Source organism: Pristiophorus japonicus, chromosome 11 (assembly GCF_044704955.1).
Source record: "Pristiophorus japonicus isolate sPriJap1 chromosome 11, sPriJap1.hap1, whole genome shotgun sequence".
NCBI lineage: Eukaryota > Metazoa > Chordata > Chondrichthyes > Pristiophoridae > Pristiophorus > Pristiophorus japonicus.
Genome location: NC_091987.1, coordinates 111,644,210 through 111,665,118, shown reverse-complemented (window position 1 = coordinate 111,665,118; position 20,909 = coordinate 111,644,210).

Sequence of the window (20,909 nt, the reverse complement as noted above, 5' to 3'; positions counted from 1 at the left end):
ATATAAATTTTACAATGTACAATTCTTGATGCAGATTTGTTTGTTTATTCTGTTTCCCCACGGAATATCATTAAATAACTTCACTATGTAAAAACTGTTTAATAAATAATTCCAATATATGCATAAATAAGGTGATAATACCTATTTATATTCCCTGTCCCAAATTTCTGAGTACAATTTGCATCAATTTTACTCTCTAAATAACTCAGAACAATTCTCCACCTTTCCTCAGAGGCTAAAAATGGTGTCCATAGTGCCCATTTCCCTCTAAGGCCCTGAAAAAGCAACTATTTTTGAGCACTCTTTTGGGCCTTGCATCGGCCCAGCGAAGTGCATGCTAAGTGCTGAAACTTGGGATGGGCCTTGTGTGGGCGATCATTTCGGCAATCTTCTCAGCGGTCAAAGTGGAAACTTAGGGGCCTATTTTTCCGCCGATACTTTGGGCCTAGTTTCCACTTTTTGCTCAAGATGGGCGATAGAGGTCCGTTTTGGGCCATAGATGGGCCTTAGATGGGCGATGTGAAGTGGAAAGTCTAGCCCAAAGTATTTGTTTAATTTTTCTGCCATTTCCTTATTCCCCATTATAATTTCTGTTGTCTCAGCCTGTAAGGGACCCACATTTACTTTCGCTAATCTTTTCCTTTTTACATACCTATAGAAGCTTTTACAGTCTGTTTTTATGTCTCTCGCTAGTTTACTGTTTCTATTTTCCCCTTCTTTATCAATTTCTTGGTCCTCCTTTGCTGAATTCTAAAATCCTCCCAATCCTCAGGCTTACCTCTCTTTTTGGCAACATTATAAGCCTCCTCCTTTGATCTAATACTATTTTTTACTTCTCTTGTTAGACAAGAGGTTGTACCACTTTTCCTGTGGGGTTTGTGCCATAAAGGAATGCATATTTGTTGTAAATTATGTATTCATTCTTTAAATGCTAGCCATTGCTTGTCTACCATCATACCTTTTAATGTAATTTCCTAAGCTATCTTAACCAACTCACCCCTCATGCCTACATAGTTTGCTTTGTTTAGAATTAAGATCCTAGTTTTGGATTTAACAAAATCACTTTCAATTGCAGTATAAAATTCTATTATATTATGGTTGCTCTTTCCTAAAGGACCTTTTACTACAAGGTTATTAATTAACCCTTTCTCATGGAGTGTCAGCCTAGATTTTTGTGCTCAAGTCTCAGGGACTTGAACCCACAACCTCCTGAGTTAGAGGCAAGGGTGCTACAACTGAGCATGATTATTATATTGGTATAATTTAGTAAACAGAGCTTTTGGCCTAGATTTTCTCGCAGCAGCAAGATCGGAATAGTACACCATAAATTTAGCCATTTAGTGCGCCGATATCGCTATTGATATGTTCATCCATATTTTCCTGCATTTTGAAATAGAATTCGCTGCAATGAAGATGGCAGTGAATTGGAAGTGACACAGTTGTTTTTTCAGAGTAGTTCAATTAATTTGTAAATGGATGGCAATGTAAAATCTTATAAGAGACTTTTTTTTACCATAGTATGGCACTCCTTGAGAGCACTGTTCCCACCGTGTAAGAAAACGTTCAAAAAAGCTATAAATCACGACGCTGCTCGGCTCTTAGCACCATTACTTTTAAATCTATGTGGCTCGTGGCATGAAAACTGTCGAGAATGCAGCAAAATGTTGTTTTCAGTGGGGTCATGCAAATTAGCTTCCAACTGTTTTTGGTGAAGGGTGACTGCAGAGTGGCACAAGGGACTGAGGAAAATATGGAGGGCCTTAAGTGATGGCATGTCACTTATTCTGTAATTTCCTCTTTCGTTTGCACCATTCAAGGATCCCAGCGATGCAGATTTGCCAAATCTCCAGGAAAATGTGGACCAATCTTAGGATAGAAATTACTCAAACTCTAGGGATGGCAAGTGTAAGAATATTTAAAATATTGCTCTCTTCACATGAAGTTCATGAGTGTTGGGGCAGGGGCTGATCATGAAAGCCTCCCCAATTTTATTAATGTAATAAAAACGACAGTCGTGTTCCACACAATAAGTCAAAATTCGCAAATCCACACCATTAAATCCTCTCTGTGCAATTTTAGCATTGACTTTAACATGCTTATTTTAAATAAAATGCAATGTTAGATAAACATGTTATGAGTTTGCCTGTTAATATCACCATCAATTATTTATGAGTTTCAGTTGTTTTATTAGCGGTACAATAGATATACAAAGTGCCAAAACAAAATGTGACAAAACAAAACAAAATGCTTGAAACTATCATTAAGGAAGAAATAGCGGGACATCTAAATAGGAATAGTGCAATCAAGCAGACGCAGCATGGATTCATGAAGGAGAAATCATGTTTAACGAATTTACTGGAATTCTTTGAGGATATAACGAGCATGGTGGATAGAGGTGTACCGATGGATGTGTTGTATTTAGATTTTCAAAAGGCATTCGATAAGGTGCCACACAAAAGGTTACTGCAGAAGATAAAGGTACGCGGAGTCAGAGGAAATGTATTAGCATGGAGAGAGAATTGGCTGGCTAACAGAAAGCAGAGAGTTGGGATAAATGGGTCCTTTTCGGGTTGGAAATCGGTGGTTAGTGGTGTGCCACAGGGATCGGTGCTGGGACAACAACTGTTTACAATATACATAGATGACCTGGAAGAGGGGACAGAGTGTAGTGTAACAAAATTTGCAGATGACACAAAGATTAGTGGGAAAGCGGGTTGTGTAGAGGACACAGAAAGGCTGCAAAGAGATTTGGATAGGTTAAGCAAATGGGCTAAGGTTTGGCAGATGGAATACAATGTCGGAAAGTGTGAAGTCATCCACCTTGGAAAAAAAAACAGTAAAAGGGAATATTATTTGAATGGGGAGAAATTACAACATGCTGTGGTGCAGAGGGACCTGGGGGTCCTTGTGCATGAAACTCTTTTTGGAGTTCACCTGCAAAAACATAAAACATGTATCCGTGCCACCCGACCTGGATGACACACACAAGACATTTACAAGGCCCCTTTTTTATTTATTTTTTTGTGTTTTTTTTTTTGGGGCACTAAAATCAAATTTTTCCTTTTTCCAGTGCCCCCTATAAAAGGAAAGAGGGACACTAAAAGCACCGGCAATTAAAACAAATTAAACTTTAAAACGTAAAATCAAATTAAAATTTGGTTGCCGGGCGTGATGATGCACTCCAGTCCCTCCGGTGCCCACCTCTCGCGGAAGGCCGCGAGCGTACCGGTGGACACCGCGTGCTCCATCTCCAAGGACACCCTGGATCGGATGTAAGAGCGGAAGAGAGGCAGGCAGTCAGGTTGAACGACCCCCTCGACCGCCCGCTGCCTGGACCGGCTGATGGCACCCTTGGCCGTGCCCAGGAGCAGTCCTACGAGGAGGCCCTCGGACCTACCCGCTCCCCTCCGCACAGGGTGCCCAAAGATCAGGAGAGTGGGACTGAAGTGCAGCCAGAATTTCAGGAGCAGCCCCTTCAAATAGTGGAACTCCTTGTGCATGAATCCCAAAGAGTTAGTTTGCAGGTGCAGCAGGTAATCAGGAAGGCAAATGGAATGTTGGCCTTCATTGCGAGAGGGATGGAGTACAAAAGCAGGGAGGTCCTGCTGAAACTGTATAGGGTATTGGTGAGGCCGCAACTTGAGTACTGCGTGCAGTTTTGGTCACCTTACTTAAGGAAGGATATACTAGCTTTGGAGGGGGTACAGAGACGATCCACGAGGCTGATTCCGGAGATGAGGGGGTTACCTTATGATGATAGATTGAGTAGACTGGGTCTTTACTCGTTGGAGTTCAGAAGGATGAGGGGTGATCTTATAGAAACATTTAAAATCATGAAAGGGATAGACAAGATAGAGGCGGAGAAGTTGTTTCCACTAGTCGGGGAGACTAGAACCAGGGGGCACAGCCTCAAAATATGGGGGAGCCAATTTAAAACCGAGTTGAGAAGGAATTTCTTCTCCCAGAGGGTTGTGAATCTGTGGAATTCTCTGCTCAAGGAAGCAGTTGAGGCTAGCTCATTGAATGTATTCAAATCACAGATAGATAGATTTTTAACCAATAAGGGAATTAAGGGTTACGGGGAGCGGGCGGGTAAGTGGAGCTGAGTCCACGGCCAGATCAGCCATGATCTTGTTGAATGGCGGAGCAGGCTCGAGGGGCTAGATGGCCTACTCCTGTTCCTAATTCTTATGTTCTTATGTTCTTATGTAAGAATTTCACATCTGGCTGATTTCACTTCACATGTAGGTCACTATATTAAATTACATGCCCACAGAGAAGGCAAAGCTAAATCTACGCTTAAAGAGCAACACAACCAAATATTCTAGGCTTCTGGAAAGAGCAAAGCTGTTGTTAAAAAGTCAAATGAATGAGCCGTAATTTGTGGCCCTACGGGTGCGTACGAGATGTGCATGCGCCCGAAGGGGCCACGCAATTTCCGGGATTAGGCATGTGAAGCACATGCGCTAAAACCCGGAACTTGCTATCTGTCAAGTATCCTCTTGACAGATCGCACGCGTTCCCGGGAAAAGGGCTTTCGCGGGGGGAGAGTTATTTGCCCAACTTCTGCCCAGTGAATGCCTGTGAAATTCTTACACCTGGCTTTTACATAAAAAATAGGAGCAGGAGTAGTTCATCTGGCCCCTCGAGCCTTCTCCGCCATTCAATAAGATCAAGGCTGATCTGATCTTGGCCTCAACTCCATTTCCCTGCCCGCTCCCCATAACCCTTGACTCCCTTATCCTTCAAAAATCTATCTACCTCCACCTTAAAATTATCTAATGACCCAGCCTCCACAGCTCTGGTTCACGACCCTCTGAGAGAAGAACATCTTCCTCATTTCCGTTTTAAATGGGCGACCCCTAATTCTGAGACTATGCCCCCTAGTTCTAGATTCCCCCATGAGAGGAAACATCCTCTCTGCAACCAACCTGACAAACCACCTCAGAATCTTATATGTTTCAATAAGATCACCTCTCATTTTTCTATAGGTCGAACCTGCTCAATTTTTCAATATGACAACCCCTTCATCTCAGGGATCAACCTCATGAACCTTCTCTGAACTGCCTCCAATGCAAGTATATCCCTCCTTAAATAAGGAGACCAATACTGTACGCAGTACTCCAGGTGTGGTCTCACCAATGCCCTGTACAGTTGCAGCAGGACTTCCTTACTTTAATATTCCATCCCCCTTGCAATAAAGGCCAACATTCCATTTGCTTTCCTAATTACTTGCTCTACCTGCAGGCTAACTTTTTAAGTTTCATGTACAAGGACCCCCAGATCCCTCCGTACTGCAGCATTTATTAATCTCTCTGCATTTAAATAATAATTTGCTTTTTTATTTTTCCTACCAAAGTGGATAACCTCACATTTTCCCACATTATACTCCATCAACCAAATTTTTGCTCACTCACTTAGCCTGTCTATATCCCTTTGCAGATTATTTGCGTCCTCCTCACAACTTGTTCTCCCATCTATCTTTGTATCATCAGCAAGTTTGGCTCCATTACACTCGGTCCCTACATCCAAATCATTTATATAGATTGTAAATAGTTGAGACCCCAGCACTGATCCCTATGGCATCCCACTAGTTACAGTTTGCCAAAATTAAAATTACCCATTTATCCTGACTCTCTGTTTTCTGTTAATCCTCGACCCGAAACGTTAACTCTGCTTCCTCTCCACAGATGCTGCCTGACCTGCTGAGATTTTCAGCCTTTTCTGTTTTTACTACTTCCTGAATAATGGACTCCAGCATTTTCCCAATGACAGATGTTAGGCTAACTGGTCAGTAGTTTCCTGCTTTCTGTCTCCCTCCTTTTTTAAATAGGGGCATTACATTTGCGATTTTCCAGTTCGCTGAGACCTCTCGAGAATCCAGGGAATTTTGGTAGATTACAACCAATGCATTCACTATCTCTGCAGCCACTTTTTTTAAGACCCTAGGATGCAAACTATCAGGTGCAGGGGACTTGTCCATCTTTAGTCACATTAGATTGCCTAGTACTTTTTCTCTAGTGATAGTGTTTATTTTAAGTTCTCTCCCCCCCCCTCCCCCCACCCCCCTCACAATAGCACCATGATTATCAATTTTGAGGATGCTTTTAGTGTCTTCGACAGTGAAGACCGATACAAAATATTTGTTCAAAGTCTTTGCCATTTCCCTGTTTCCCATTATTAATTATCCAGTCTCATCCTCTAAGGGACCAATGTTTACTTTAGCTACTCTCTTCCTTTTTACATACCTGTAGAAGCTCTTACTGCCTGTTTTTATATTTTACGCGCATAAACTATCCTTTCTCTCTTTATCATTTTTTTAGTTGTCCTTTGCAAGTTTCTAAAATTTTTTCAATCGTCTGGCCTTTCACTGTTCTTTGCCACATTGTATGCCTTTCTTTTCAATTTGTTTTACAAGCGTAAGGCTTTTAAAGGACATAAAAATCAATTTTTGTCATTCATTTAAACATTAAAACACATGTAAAATAAGGTAAGTTTATTTTTAGACCCTTTAAAATTTGTAAATATATTTTTCAAAATATTAAATTTTTGTTTTAAATATTTAGTTTAATGCCATTTTTATTAATTATAAATATGTTATTTTTTTTTAAATTTTAAGTGTATGTGTATTTTTGGGGTATTACCATTCATACTTCTGAGAGTTCTGTACATACAGAATCTCCATAAATATGAATGGGGATTCCCCCCATCTTTCATTGGTTGGGCCGGCCCATGGGATCCCAGAGACACTTGCGAACCACATACTCCCCTGGGATAGGTGGGCCTCGACACAGGCCTACGCATAGAGTCCCAGGAGCGCAAGTGTCCGAATCTCTGGTAGGTTTGTTGATTTTTTGCAGGTCGGAGACATCTGCTCACGGGAATCCTCCAACCGCAATTTCCGGTTTTTAAGAAACTTAATTCTGTGACAATTGAAGATCTGCAGGAAAAAGAACTGATCAAAGCATCCAGAGAAAATTACGGGGTAGAAATGCAGGTACAATCCCTGCGCCTGAATGATGAAGCCCAAGGCACCCCTGATATTGGGCCTAGGGCCTCATTTTCATCAACAAATCACTAACAGCCAGCTAAGAGTCGATGAACATCGGTCCACTGCTAGCATTGCCACGGCCCTCAGGTAAGCAAGGGCCAGGTGAGAGAAATGGAGGCTGTTGGGGGAGGTCGGGATGGGAGTGGTGACATATGGAGGCTATGGAGGGGAGCATAAGGAAAGGACCTAACGTCTGCCTCAGGTGTGGGCACTGCGCAATTATTATTTTTCCTTTTCCAATATGGCGAGCGGTGCACTTCCAGCCGGAAATGCATGTGCGCTTCTTGCTCACCATATTGGGGGCTTAGTTGGCCCGTTAGCACCCAAAAAAATTGTAGTTACATGGCCAAATTTATAGACCAATGTTTTTGGGAAAAGCACAAAGCTAATCCAAGAGCTATCAAAGTAGAATTGCAAAAGGCGAATAGGCAGTCCCCAGTAATAAACTCAAAGATATTCAGTCAGCACTTAGTTATAAACTACATTTTTATTTGACTGCATAAATTGCTATCGATTTCTTTAGTGCTTTCCACTCTTCCTAAATAATGGAAGGTTAACACGTGGATTTTCAGTGTAACTCAATAGTAATTTCACTCACAGCAGTGTTCGTTCTTTCAGTTAATACAGATGATTGATTTTTTTTTGCAATACCTATTTGAAATGAATGGATTTCTTGTATTCACTTCATAATTTGTGTTTGAAACTTCAAAACTTTAGCATCAATACAAAATGGATTTTGCATGAAAGATTTGTGAACATTGTGTCATTCTTATGCTTTCTGTCCAAACTTCCAGTTTGAAAGTACAGTTTATGGAATTGTTCGGACAGTTTTAACTTCACATTAGAACAGGCATAAACCAGACGCACACAAAAACTTTGCATATATAAGACATTTTCACATTGTATATAAAGTTAGTAATTAAATTAAATTATTCAGGACCAAAAAGAAAACCAACAAAGGAGCTTTTGATGAAATCCCCTGTTTTACCTGAAGTGCAATATTTGAATCCTTTGCACTCTGGGCTGATTGAGTGCCATTAATTTACAAGCAACTCTGACTTGCTGTATTATTGCTTGGTGCCTCCCATTTTACATCATTTCCCTTTGGTACAATGGATTTGAAAATAAAATCATTGAGTTGGCCTCATTAATCGATCTGATGAAAATAGCAGCTTTGACGATTGAAAGGACCAGAATGGTTCCTGAGCTGTTGAGGCAGTGTAGGGGTAGTAAGCCAGTGCTGAATCATGCAACCGTGAGAATAGCTAAACATTCTGCAGTTTTGTTTTGTCACCTTTGGAGACCAGGGATATCCTGTCCAAATTGTCCCATCAACACATAGGAACGACTGGGTGATAAAAGACTACGGTCCATCTAGCTCGCCCTCTAGCATCATGGTAGTCACATGATGCATTGATAATGGAATTTTTGACTAACCATAGCAATCAATCCCTTTTCAATTAGTCTAGACAGAGCCAGACATGTGGAGAGCAATGTTCCCATTAAGCTGCGTGGTGGCATGGTCATGCAGTGGTCTGGAGGTCCCGTGCAGGTCACTCAACAGCTAAACAATTTAAATAATGCGTGCATGCGTGAGACATTGAATGGGTCGCGCAGCCTGTTGAAGGGGCCACGCACCCACAAAAAATTAGTGGGAATATTGGTGGAGATCATTAGGCCCATTGTGTCCATACTGATCGACAAAGAACTATCCAGCTTAATCCCACTTTCCAGCTCGGTGCATCACACTTCCAGTGCATATCCAAGTACTTTTTAAATGTTATGAGGGTTTCTGCCTCTACCACCCTTTCAGGCAGTGAGTTCAAGACCCCCACCACCCTCTGGGTGAAAACATTTCTCTTCAAATCCCCTCTAAATGGTCTACCATTTATTTTAAATCTATGCCCCCTTGTTATTGACCTCTCTGTTAAGGAAAATAGGTCCTTCCTATCCACCCTATCTAGACCCATCATAATTTTATACACTTGTGTTCCTTGACACTTCTCAATGTCATACCATTTATTGTATATTTCCTTGCCCTGTTAGCCCTCACTAAATGAATTACCTCACACTTCTCTGGATTGAATTCCATCTGCCATTGTCCTGCCCACTTGACCAGTCCATTGATATCTTCCTGCAGCCTACAGTTTTCTTCTTCCTTATCAACCACACGCCCAATTTTTGTATCATCTGCAAACTTCTTAATCATACCATCTACATTCAAGTCCCAATCGTTGATATATAGCACAAAAAGCAAGGGACCTCGTACTGAGCCCTGTGGAACCCCACTAGAAGCAGCCTTCCAATCACTAAAACACCCATCGACCATTACCCTTTGCTTCCTGCCTCTAAGCCAATTTTGGATCCAACTTGCCACTTTGCCATGCATCCCACGGGCTTTTGTTTTCATGACCAGTCTGCCATGTGGGACATTATCAAAAGTCTTGCTAAAATCTATATAGACTGCATCAAATATGTTACCCTCATCGACCCTCCTTGTTACCTCCTCAAAATATTCAATCAAGTTGATAAGGTACGACCTTCCCTCAATAAATCCATGCTGACTGTCCTTGATTAATCTGTGTCTTTCTAAATTAAGATTTATCCTGTCCTTCAGAATTTTTTTCAATAATTTTCACACCACCGAGGTTAGGCCGACTGGCTTGTATTGGCTAGAATAGACTGGCAAATGATACTTAAAGGGTTAACGGTGGATAGGCAATGGCAAACATTTAAAGATCACATGGATAAACTTCAGCAATTGCACATCCCTGTCTGGAGTAAAAATAAAATGGGGAAGGTGGCTCAACCGTGGCTAACAAGGGAAATTAAGGATAGTGTTAAAACCAAGCAAGAGGCATATAAATTGGCCAGAAAAAGCAACAAAGCTGATGACTGGGAGAAATTTAGAATTCAACAGTGGAGGACAAAGGGTTTAATTAAGAAGGGTAAATAGAGTACGAGAAGAAGCTTGCCAGGAACATAAAAACTGACTGCAAAAGCTTCTATAGATATGTGAAGAGAAAAAGATTAGTGAAGACAAACATAGGTCCCTTACAGTCAGATTCAGCTAAATTTATAATGGGAAACAAAGAAATGGCAGACCAATTGAACAAATACTTTGGTTCTGTCTTCACAAAGGAAGACACAAATTTAACCTTCCGAAAGTACTCGGGACCGAGGGTCTAGCGAGAAGGAGGAACTGAAGGATATCCTTATTAGGCGGGAAGTTGTGCAAGGGAAATTGATGGGATTGAAGGCCGATAAATACCTGGGGCCTGATAGTTTGCATCCCAGAGTACTTAAGGAAGTGGCCCTAGAAATAGTGGATGCATTGGTGATCATTTTCCAACAGTCTATCGACTCTGGATCAGTTCCTATGGACTGGAGGGTAGCTAATGCAACAACACTTTTTAAAAAGGGAGAGTGAGAGAAAGCGCGTAATTATAGACCAGTTAGCCTGACATCAGTAGTGGGGAAAATGTTGGAATCGATTATTAAGGCTGAAATAGCAGGCCATTTGGAAAGCAGTGACAGGATCGGTCCAAGTCAGCATGGATTTATGAAGGGGAAATCATGCTTGACAAATCTTCTGGAATTTTTTGAGGATGTAACTAGTAAAGTGGACAAGGGAGAACCAGTGGATGTGGTTTTTCAAAAGGCTTTTGACAAGATCCCACACAAGAGATTGCATGCAAAATCAAAGCACATGGTATTGGGGGTAGTATACTGACGTGGATATAGAACTCGTTGGTAGACAGGAAGCAGAGAGTCAGGATAAACGGGTCCTTTTCAGAATGGCATGCAGTGACTAGCCGCAGGGCTCAGTGCTGGGACCCCAGCTCTTTACAATATACATCAATGATTTGGATGAATGAATTGAGTGTAATATCTCCAAGTTTGCAGATGACACTAAGCTGGGTGGCGGTGTAAGCTGTGAGGAGGATGCAGGGTGACTTGGACAGATTAGGTGAGTGGGCAAACGAGTGGCAGATGCAGTATAATGTGGATAAATGTGAGGTTATCCACTTTGGTGGTAAAAACGCGAAGACAGAATATTATTTGAATGGCGGCAGATTAGGAAAAGGGAAGGTGCAATGAGACCTGGGTGTTATGGTTCATCAATCATTGAAAATTGGCATACAGGTACAGCAGATGGTGAAGAAGGCAAATGGTATGTTGGCCTTCATAGCTAGGGGATTTGAGTATAGGAGCAAGGAGGTCTTACTGCAGTTGTACAGGGTCTTGGTGAGGCCTCACCTGGAATATTGTGTTCAGTTTTGGTCTCCTAACCTGAGGAAGGATGTTCTTGCTATTGAGGGAGTGCAGCGAAGGTTCACCAGACTGATTCCCGGGATGGCAAGACTGACATATGAGGAGAGACTGGATCAACTGGGCCTTTATACATTGGAGTTTAGAAGGATGAGAGGGGAATCTCATAGAAACATCTAAGATTCTGACGGGACAGGACAGGTTAGATGTGGATAGAATGTTACCAATGTTGGGGAAGTCCAGAACCAGTGGACCCAGTCTTAGGATAAGGGGTAGGCCATTTAGAACTGAGATGCAGAGAAACTTCTTCACTCAGAGAGTTGTTAACCTGTGGAATTCCCTGTTGCAGAGAGTTGTTGATGCCAGTTCATTGGATATATTCAAGAGGGAGTTAGATATGGCCCTTACGCCTAAGGGGATCAAGGGGTATGGAGAGAAAGCAGGAAAGTAGTACTGAGGGAATGATCAACTATGATTTTATTGAATGGCGGTGCAGGCTCGAAGGGCCGAATGGCCTATTCCTGCATCTATTTTCTATGTTTCTATGTTTCTTTGTAATTACTCGTTCTATCCCTTTCTCCCTTTTTAAATAATGGTACAACATTAGCAGTCCTCCAGTCCACCGGCATCACACCTGTAGCCAGAGAGGATTGGAATAATGATCAGAGTCTCTGCTATTTCCGGCTTGGGATACATTTCTTCCGGACCTGATGATTTATCCACTTTCAAAGCTGCGAAACCCCTTAATACTTCTTCTCTCACTATGTTTAGTTCATGTAATTTCACACTCCTCCTCCCTGATTGCAATGTCTGCATCGTCCCTCTCTTTTATGAAAATAGATGCAAAGTATTCATTAAGAACCATACCCACGCCTTCTGCCTCCACACACAGGTTACTTTTATGGTCAATAATAGGTCTTACTCTCTCTTTAGTTATCCTCTTGCTCTTAATGTATTTATAAAATATCTTTGGATTTTCCTTGATTTTACTTGCCAATATGTTTCATGTCCTCTCTGCTTTGCATAGGGTAAATAGAGATGAACGCGTGGCTCAAAGATTGGTGTGGGAGGAATGGGTTTCGAGTCGGGAGTCCATGAGTCAGAGAGGCCTACAAAAGGCCGCGAGGTCGGGAGGTGTGTCGCTGAGTCGGGAGTCCGTGAGTCAGAGAGGCCTACAAAAGGCCGCGTGGTCGGGAGGTGCGTCACTTAGTCGGGAGTCCGTGAGTCAGAGAGGCCTACAAAAGGCCGCGAGGTCGGGAGGTGCGTCGCTGAGTCGGGAGTCCGTGAGTCAGAGAGGCCTATAAAGGCCAGCTTGTGCAGCTACAGGGAGAAGACAAAAAGAAGTAGAAAGAAATAGAAAGGTGACATCACAGCCAAGGGGGTAACATTTAGCACTGTTGTTGCCAATTTAAGTTAATCTAAGGGTTAAGTCATGGCAGGCGAGCTCGAACAAGTGTTCTGCTCCTCCTGTACTATGTGGGAAATCAGGGACGCCTCCGATGTCCCTGACGACGACGTGTGCGGGAAGTGTATCCACCTCCAGCTCCTGATGGTCCGCGTTGCAGAATTGGAGTTGAGGGTGGATTTACTCTGGAGCATCCATGATGCTGAGAATGACGTAAGTAGCACGTGTAGCGAGTTGGTCTTACCGCAGGTGAAGGGTCCACAGCCAGTTAGGGAATGGAAGACCAGCAGGAAGAGCAGTGCAAGGAAGGTAGTGCAGGGGTCCCCTGTGGTCATCTCCCTGCAAAACAGATACACCGCCTTGGGTATTGTTGAGGGGGATGACTCATCAGGGGAGAGCAGCAGCAGCCAAGTTCATGATGCTGTGGATGGCTCTGCTGCACAGGAGGGCAGGAAAAAGAGTGGGAGAGCGATAGTGATAGGGGATTCAATTGTAAGGGGAATAGATAGGCATTTCTGCGGCCGCAACCGAGACTCCAGGATGGTATGTTGCCTCCCTAGTGCAAGGGTCAAGGATGTCTCGGAGCGGGTGCAGGACAATCTGAAAAGGGGAGGGTGAACAGCCAGTTGTCGTGGTGAACATTGGTACCAACGATATAGGTAAAAAACGGGATGAGGTCCTACGAGACGAATTTAAGGAGCGAGGAGCAAAATTAAAAAGTAGGACCTCAAAAGTAGTAATCTCGGGATTGCTACCAGTGCCACGTGCTAGTCAGAGTAGGAATCGCAGGATAGCTCAGATGAATACGTGGCTTGAGTGGTGGTGCAGCAGGGAGGGATTCAAATTCCTGGGGTATTGGAATCGGTTCTGGGAGAGGTGGGACCTGTACAAACCGGATGGTCTGCACCTGGACAGGACCGAAACCAATGTCCTAGGTGGTGTGTTTGCGAGTGCTGTTGGGGAGGAGTTAAACTAATATGGCAGGGGGATGGGAACCAATGCAGGGAGACAGAGGGAAACAAAATGGAGACAAAAGCAAAATACAGAAAGGAGATGAGTAAAAGTGGAGGGCAGAGAAACCCAAGGCAAAAAACAAAAAGGGCCACTGTACAGCAAAATTCTAAAGGGTCAAAGTGTAATAAAAAGGCAAGCATGAAAGCTCGGTGCCTCAATGTAAGGAGTATTCGGAACCCAGGAGAGGGCTCTGAGCTAGTTAGAGTGGGTGAGAGTTCAGATGAATAGGACCCGAAGAAAGAATGCAAAAGACAGGAGGCAACAGAGCAGAGTAGCTCTAGGGTAAGTGTAAACCACAAGGTGATAGGAAGGATCAGTATGTATAAATATAAAGGGGCTGCAGGAGGGGTCAAAACTAAAAATCTTGGTTTAAAAACTAGTATTAAAACACTCTACCTAAATGCACGCAGCATTCGAAATAGAGTAAATGAGTTGACGGCACAAATCATTACAAATGGGTATGATTTGGTGGCCATTACTGAAACATGGTTGCAGGGTGGCCAAGACTGGGAATTAAACATACAGGGGTATCTGACAATTCGGAAAGATAGGCAAGAAGGGAAAGGAGGTGAGGTAGCTCTGTTAATAAAGGATGATATCAGGGCAGTTGTGAGAGACGATATTGGCTCTAATGAACAAAATGTTGAATCATTGTGGGTGGAGATTGGAGATAGTAAGGGGAAAAAGTCACTGGTGGGCATAGTTTATAGGCCCCCAAGAAATAACTTCACGGTGGGGCGGGCAATAATCAAGGGAATAATGGAGGCGTGTGAAAAAGGAATGGCAGTAATCATGGGGGATTTTAACCTCCATATCGATTGGTCAAATCAAATCGCACGGGGTAGCCTGGAGGAAGAAATCATAGAATGCATACGGGATTGTTTCTTTGAACAGTATGTTACAGAACCTACAAGGGAGCAAGCTATCTTAGATCTGGTCCTATGTAATGAGACAGGAATAATAAACGATCTCCTCGTAAAAGATCCTCTCGGAATGAGTGATCACAGTATGGTTGAATTTGTAATATAGATTGAGGGTGAGGAAGTCGTGTCTCAAACGAGCGTACAATGCTTAAACAAAGGGGACCACAGTAGGATGAGGGCAGAGTTGGCTAAAGTAGACTGGAAACACAGACTAAACGGTGGCACAATTGAGGAATAGTGGAGGACTTTTAAGGAGCTCTTTCATAATGCTCAACAAAAATATATTCCATTGAAAAAGAAGGGCGGTAAGAGAAGGGATAACCAGCCGTGGATAACCAAGGAAATAAAGGAGAGTATGAAATTAAAAACCAATGCGTATAAGGTGGCCAAGGTTAGTGGGAAACTAGCAGATTGGGAAAATTTTAAACGACAGCAAAGAATGACTAAGAAAGCAATAAAGAAAGGAAAGATAGATTACGAAAGTAAACTTGCGCAAAACATAAAAACAGATAGTAAAAGCTTTTACCGATATATAAAACGGAAAAGAGAGACTAAAGTAAATGTTGGTCCCTTAGAAGATGAGAAGGGGGATTTAATAATGGGAAATGTGGAAATGGTTGAGACCTTAAACAATTATTTTGCTTCGGTCTTCACAGTGGAAGACACAAAAACCATGTCAAAAATTGCTGGTCACGGGAATGTGGGAAGGGAGGACCTTGAGATAATCACTATCACTATCACTAGGGGGGTAGTGCTGGACAGGCTAATGGGACTCAAGGTAGACAAGTCCCCTGGTCCTGATGAAATGTATCCTAGGGTATTAAAAGAGATGGCGGAAGTTATAGTAGATGAATTCGTTATAATCTACCAAAATTCTCTGGACTCTGGGGAGGTACCAGCGGATTGCAAAACAGCTAATGTAATGCCTCTGTTTAAAAAAGGGGGCAGTCAAAAGGCAGGTAACTATAGGCCGGTTAGTTTAACATCTGTAGTGGGGAAAATGCTTGAAGCTATCATTAAGGAAGGAATAGCGGGACATCTAGATAGGAATAGTGCAATCAAGCAGACGCAACATGGATTCATGAAGGGGAAATCATGTTTAACTAATTTACTGGAATTCTTTGAGGATATAACGAGCATGGTGGATAAAGGTGTACCGATGGATGTGGTGTATTTTGATTTCCAAAAGGCATTTGATAAGGTGCCACACAAAAGGTTACTGCAGAAGATAAAGGTATGCGGAGTCAGAGGAAATGTATTAGCATGGATGGAGAATTGGCTAGCTAACAGAAAGCAGAGAGTCGGGATAAATGGGTCCTTTTCGGGTTGGAAATTGGTGGTTAGTGGTGTGCCACAGGGATCGGTGCTGGGACCACAACTGTTTAGAATATACATAGATGACCTGGAAGAGGGGACAGAGTGTAGTGTAACAAAATTTGCAGATGACACAAAGATTAGTGGGAAAGCGGGTTGTGTAGAGGACACAGAGAGGCTGCAAAGAGATTTAGATAGGTTGAGCGAATGGGCTAAGGTTTGGCAGATGGAATACAATGTCGGAAAGTGTGAGGTCATCCACCTTGGGAAAAAAAACAGTAAAAGGGAATATTATTTGAATGGGGAGAAATTACAACATGCTGCGTTGCAGTGGGACCTGGGGGTCCTTGTGCATAAATCCCAAAAAGTTAGTTTGCAGGTGCAGCAGGTAATCAGGAAGGCGAATGGAATGTTGGCCTTTATTGCGAGAGGGATGGAGTACAAAAGCAGGGAGGTCCTGCTGAAACTGTACAGGGTATTGGTGAGGCCCCACCTGGAGTATTGCGTGCAGTTTTGGTCACCTTACTTAAGGAAGGATATACTAGCTTTGGAGGGGTACAGAGACGATTCACTAGGTTGATTCCGGAGATGAGGGGGTTACCTTATGATAATAGATTGAGTAGACTGGGTCTTTACTCGTTGGAGTTCAGAAGGATGAGGGGTGATCTTATAGAAACATTCAAAATAATGAAAGGGATAGACAAGATAGAGGCAGAGAGGTTGTTTCCACTGGTCGGGGAGACTAGAACTCGGGGGCACAGCCTCAAAATACGGGGGAGCCAATTTAAAACCGAGTTGAGAAGGAATTTCTTCTCCCAGAGGGTTGTGAATCTGTGGAATTCTCTGCCCAAGGAAGCAGTTGAGGCTAGCTCATTGAATGTATTCAAATCACAGATAGATAGATTTTTAACCAATAAGGGAATTCGAGGTAATGGTGAGCGGGCGGATAAGTGGAGCTGAGTCCACGGCCAGATCAGCCATGATCTTGTTGAATGGCGGAGCAGGCTCGAGGTGCTTGATGGCCTACTCCTGTTCCTAATTCTTATGTTCTTATGATTCATGGGGTACTGGCACCAGTATTGGGATAGGAGGGATCTATCCGTTGGGATGGACTTCACTTGAATCAGGCTGGGGCTGGTATCCTGGCGAATCAAATAAATAGGGCTTTAAACTAAATAGGTGCTGGGGGGGGGAGGGATGACGGGGAGGGATCCGGTGGGCGGAAATTTAAAAAGTAAAAGAAAAAGGAGAAGGCACAAGCACAGGGTAGTGATGGGGTAATGAAAACCAGAATGTGACAAGTAGGGACATAGTGTATACACATATGACAAAATTAAAAGCTCTATATCTGAACGCATGAAGCATTCATAACAAGATAGATGAGTTGACGGCACAAATAGAAATAAATGGGTATGATCTAATTGCCATTACAGAGATGTGGTTGCAAGGCTGGGAACTAAATATTCAAGGGTATTTGCCATTTTGTAAGGTTAGGCAGAAAGGAAAAGGAGGTGGGGTAGCTCTGTTAATAAAGGATGAGATCAGTGCATTCGTGAGAAATGATATTGGCTCAGAAGATCAATATGTAAACTAAATTTGGATGGAGATAAGAAATAATAAGGGCAAGAAGTCACTGGTGGGAGTGGTCTACAGGCCCCTAAACAGTAACCACTCTGTAGCAAAGAATATAAGTCAAGAAATAATGGAGGCTTGTAAGAAAGGTACAGCAATAATCATGTGCGCTTTTAATCTTCATGTTGCTTGGACAAATCAAATTGGCAAAGGCAGCCTTGAGGAAGAGTTCAAAAGAGTGTATTCGGGATGGTTTCTGTGGACCCAATCAGGGAGCAGACTATTTTAGATCTGGTATTGTGTAACGAGTCTGTATTAATTAATGATCTGGTAGTGAAGGATTCTCTTGATAGCTTGGTAGAATTTCAAATTCAGTTTGAGGGTGAGAAAGCTAGGACTCAAACTAGTGTCCTGATCTTATAAAAAGTTAATTCCAAAGGTATGAAGTCAGAGTTGGTTAAATTAGACTGGGAAAATATACTAAAGGGTAAGACTGTAGAAAAGCAGTGGAAACATTTAATGAGATATCTCATAACTCTCAGCAAAGATTTATTCCAGTGAGAAATACTAAGAGAAGGAACAACCATCCATGACTAACTAAGGAAGTAAAAGATGGTATCAAATTGAAAACAAAGGCATACAATGCTGCAAAGGACAGTGGAAGGCCAGAGGATTGTGAATTTTTTAGAAACCAGCAAAGGATGACTAAAAAAATGATAAAGACGAGAAGATAACATATGAGAGTAATATAAAAAGACAGTAAGAGCTTCTACAGGTATATAAAAAGGAAGTGACTAGCTAAAGTAAACATTGGTCCCTTAGAGGATGAGACTGGAGAATTAATAATAGGAAACAGGTAAATGGCAGACTTTGAAAAAATATTTTTTTGTGGGTCTTCACGGTAGAAGACACTAAAAAATCTCAATAATTGATAATCAAGGAGCTATTGCGGCGGGGGGGTCGGCGGGGGGGGACTTAATACAATCACGGTCACTAGGGATAAAGTACTAGGCAAACTAATGGGATGAAATGTAGACAAGTCCCCTGGACCTGATTGTCTGCATCCAGGGTGTTAAAAGAACTGGCTGCAGAGATAATGGATGCATTGGTTGTAATCTACCAAAATTCCCTCGATTCTGGGGAGAGCCCAGTGGACTGGAAAACTGCAAATGTAACACCCCTATTTAAGAAAGGAGGGAGATAGAAAGCAGGAAACTATAGACCAGTTAGCCTAACATCTGTCATTGGGAAAATGCTGGAGACCATCATTAAGGCAGTAGTAGCAGGACATTTAGAAAATCATAATACAGTCAAGCAGAGTCAGCATGGTTTCAAGAAAGGGAAATCATGTTTGACAAATTTGCTGGAGTTCTTTGAGGATGTAATGAGCAGAGTGGATAAAGGAGAACCAGTTGATGTTGTGTATTTGGATTTCCAGAAAGCATTCGATGAGGTGCCACACAAAAGGTTACTGCACAAGATAAGAGCTCACGAGGTTGGGGGTATTATATTAGTGTAAGGGGAAAATGGGAAGGCTTCTTTTCCCACGAGTGGGCCCACTGATATAGAGAGTCAACGCTCGCCCCAGCCCACGTAGCAATTCTCAAAGTTAGCAGACAGAGACGGATGGCAAAGTATAACGATCTTTATTCCGAACGTCTGGGAACATCCCTCATCACAGCCGCCTATGAGGGTCTTGGGTACTCCCTTAAATTCGTGTCAGGTATGCAGGACGCTATTTATATGTCTTCCTTTGTCGCCGTACACTCGTACCACTGCACGCTTTGGGTCAATATATCCCGTCACTGCTCGGGGACGTTCTCTCTATTCCCTCACTCTCTCGTCCCTGCACCGTGCGCTCATACCGCTTTGGGTCAATAGACCTCTCTCTATGTCTTCCCTTGCGTCGTACCCTCGCACTGCCATGCTACCTCCACGCGCACATTTTAGGATGTACCTTTTGACCCCCTTTCACCCCTAGATCGTCCTTGTCCTCTGTCTCCGTTCCTCCAGGACTCACTACAGATGGTTCTTTTGTACAGATGTCCTTCCCTTGCGGTTTACAATGCCACAGCTCTAACTTGAAGGTGGTAAATTAAAACATACTCACCCCAACAGCTGGGTTATTGTTCCATTCAGGAAGTCCGTATCCTGTTCGTGACGCCAAATGTAAGGGAAAAATGGGAAGGCTTCTTTTCCCATGAGCGGGCCCACTGATATAGAGGGTCGACGCTCGCCCCAGCCCACGTAGCAATTCTCGAAGTTAGCATTGCTAACGGATGGCAAAGTATAACGATCTTTATTACGAATGTCCGGGAACATCCCTTATCACAGCCGCCTGTGAGTGGAGATGCTCCCGAACAGCACAATCATACAACTTTTATACATTTCAAAACCCCTCTGTTCCCGGACAAGACCTCCCTAGATTTCTAATTGAACTACCTTATCAGTGCTACTTCTCTAATTGGATTACTTTATTAGTGCTACTTTGGATTGACAGGCCAAGACCCTCGTGACTACTTTAGGTCATGACTAGAATGACTTCATTAGGTCAGAATTTGTTGATTCTCCTTGGTGCCCGTGAGTCCACCTCGAGCCTCTTCGCAAGGTCTTATCAATATCTGTTTAGGTTCTCACATCGTATCCTGTCGGAATATTATTGAATTGATAACTTCTGGAGCCTTGGAACACGGCCGAAGAGAGGCCTTTTACCTCCTTATGGGCCAGTGCAGGAACCAGCACTTTAACCCTTGTCCCGCTGGTACCCCTAATGCGAAATTTCTCTTACATTAGCGTGGATAGAGGATTGGCTAACTAACAGAAAACAGAGAGTCGGGATAAATGGGTCATTTTCAGGTTGGCAAACAAAGGGAAACAAAAAGGAGGCAAAAGCAAAAGACAGAAAGGAGATGAGGAAAAGTGGAGGGCAGAGAAACCCAAGGCAAAGAACAAAAAGGGACATTGTACAGCAAAATTCTAAAAGGACAAAGGGTGTTAAAAAAAACAAGCCTGAAGGCTTTGTGTCTTAATGCAAGGAGTATCCGCAATAAGGTGGATGAATTAACTGTGCAAATAGATGTTAACAAATATGATGTGATTGGGATTACGGAGACGTGGCTCCAGGATGATCAGGGCTGGGAACTCAACATCCAGGGGTATTCAACATTCAGGAAAGATAGAATAAAAGGAAAAGGAGGTGGGGTAGCATTGCTGGTTAAGGAGCAAATTAAGGCAATAGTTCGGAAGGACATTAGCTTGGATGATGTGCAATCTATATGGGTAGAGCTGCAGAACACCAAAGGGCAAAAAACGTTAGTGGGAGTTGTGTACAGACCTCCAAACAGTAGTAGTGATGTTG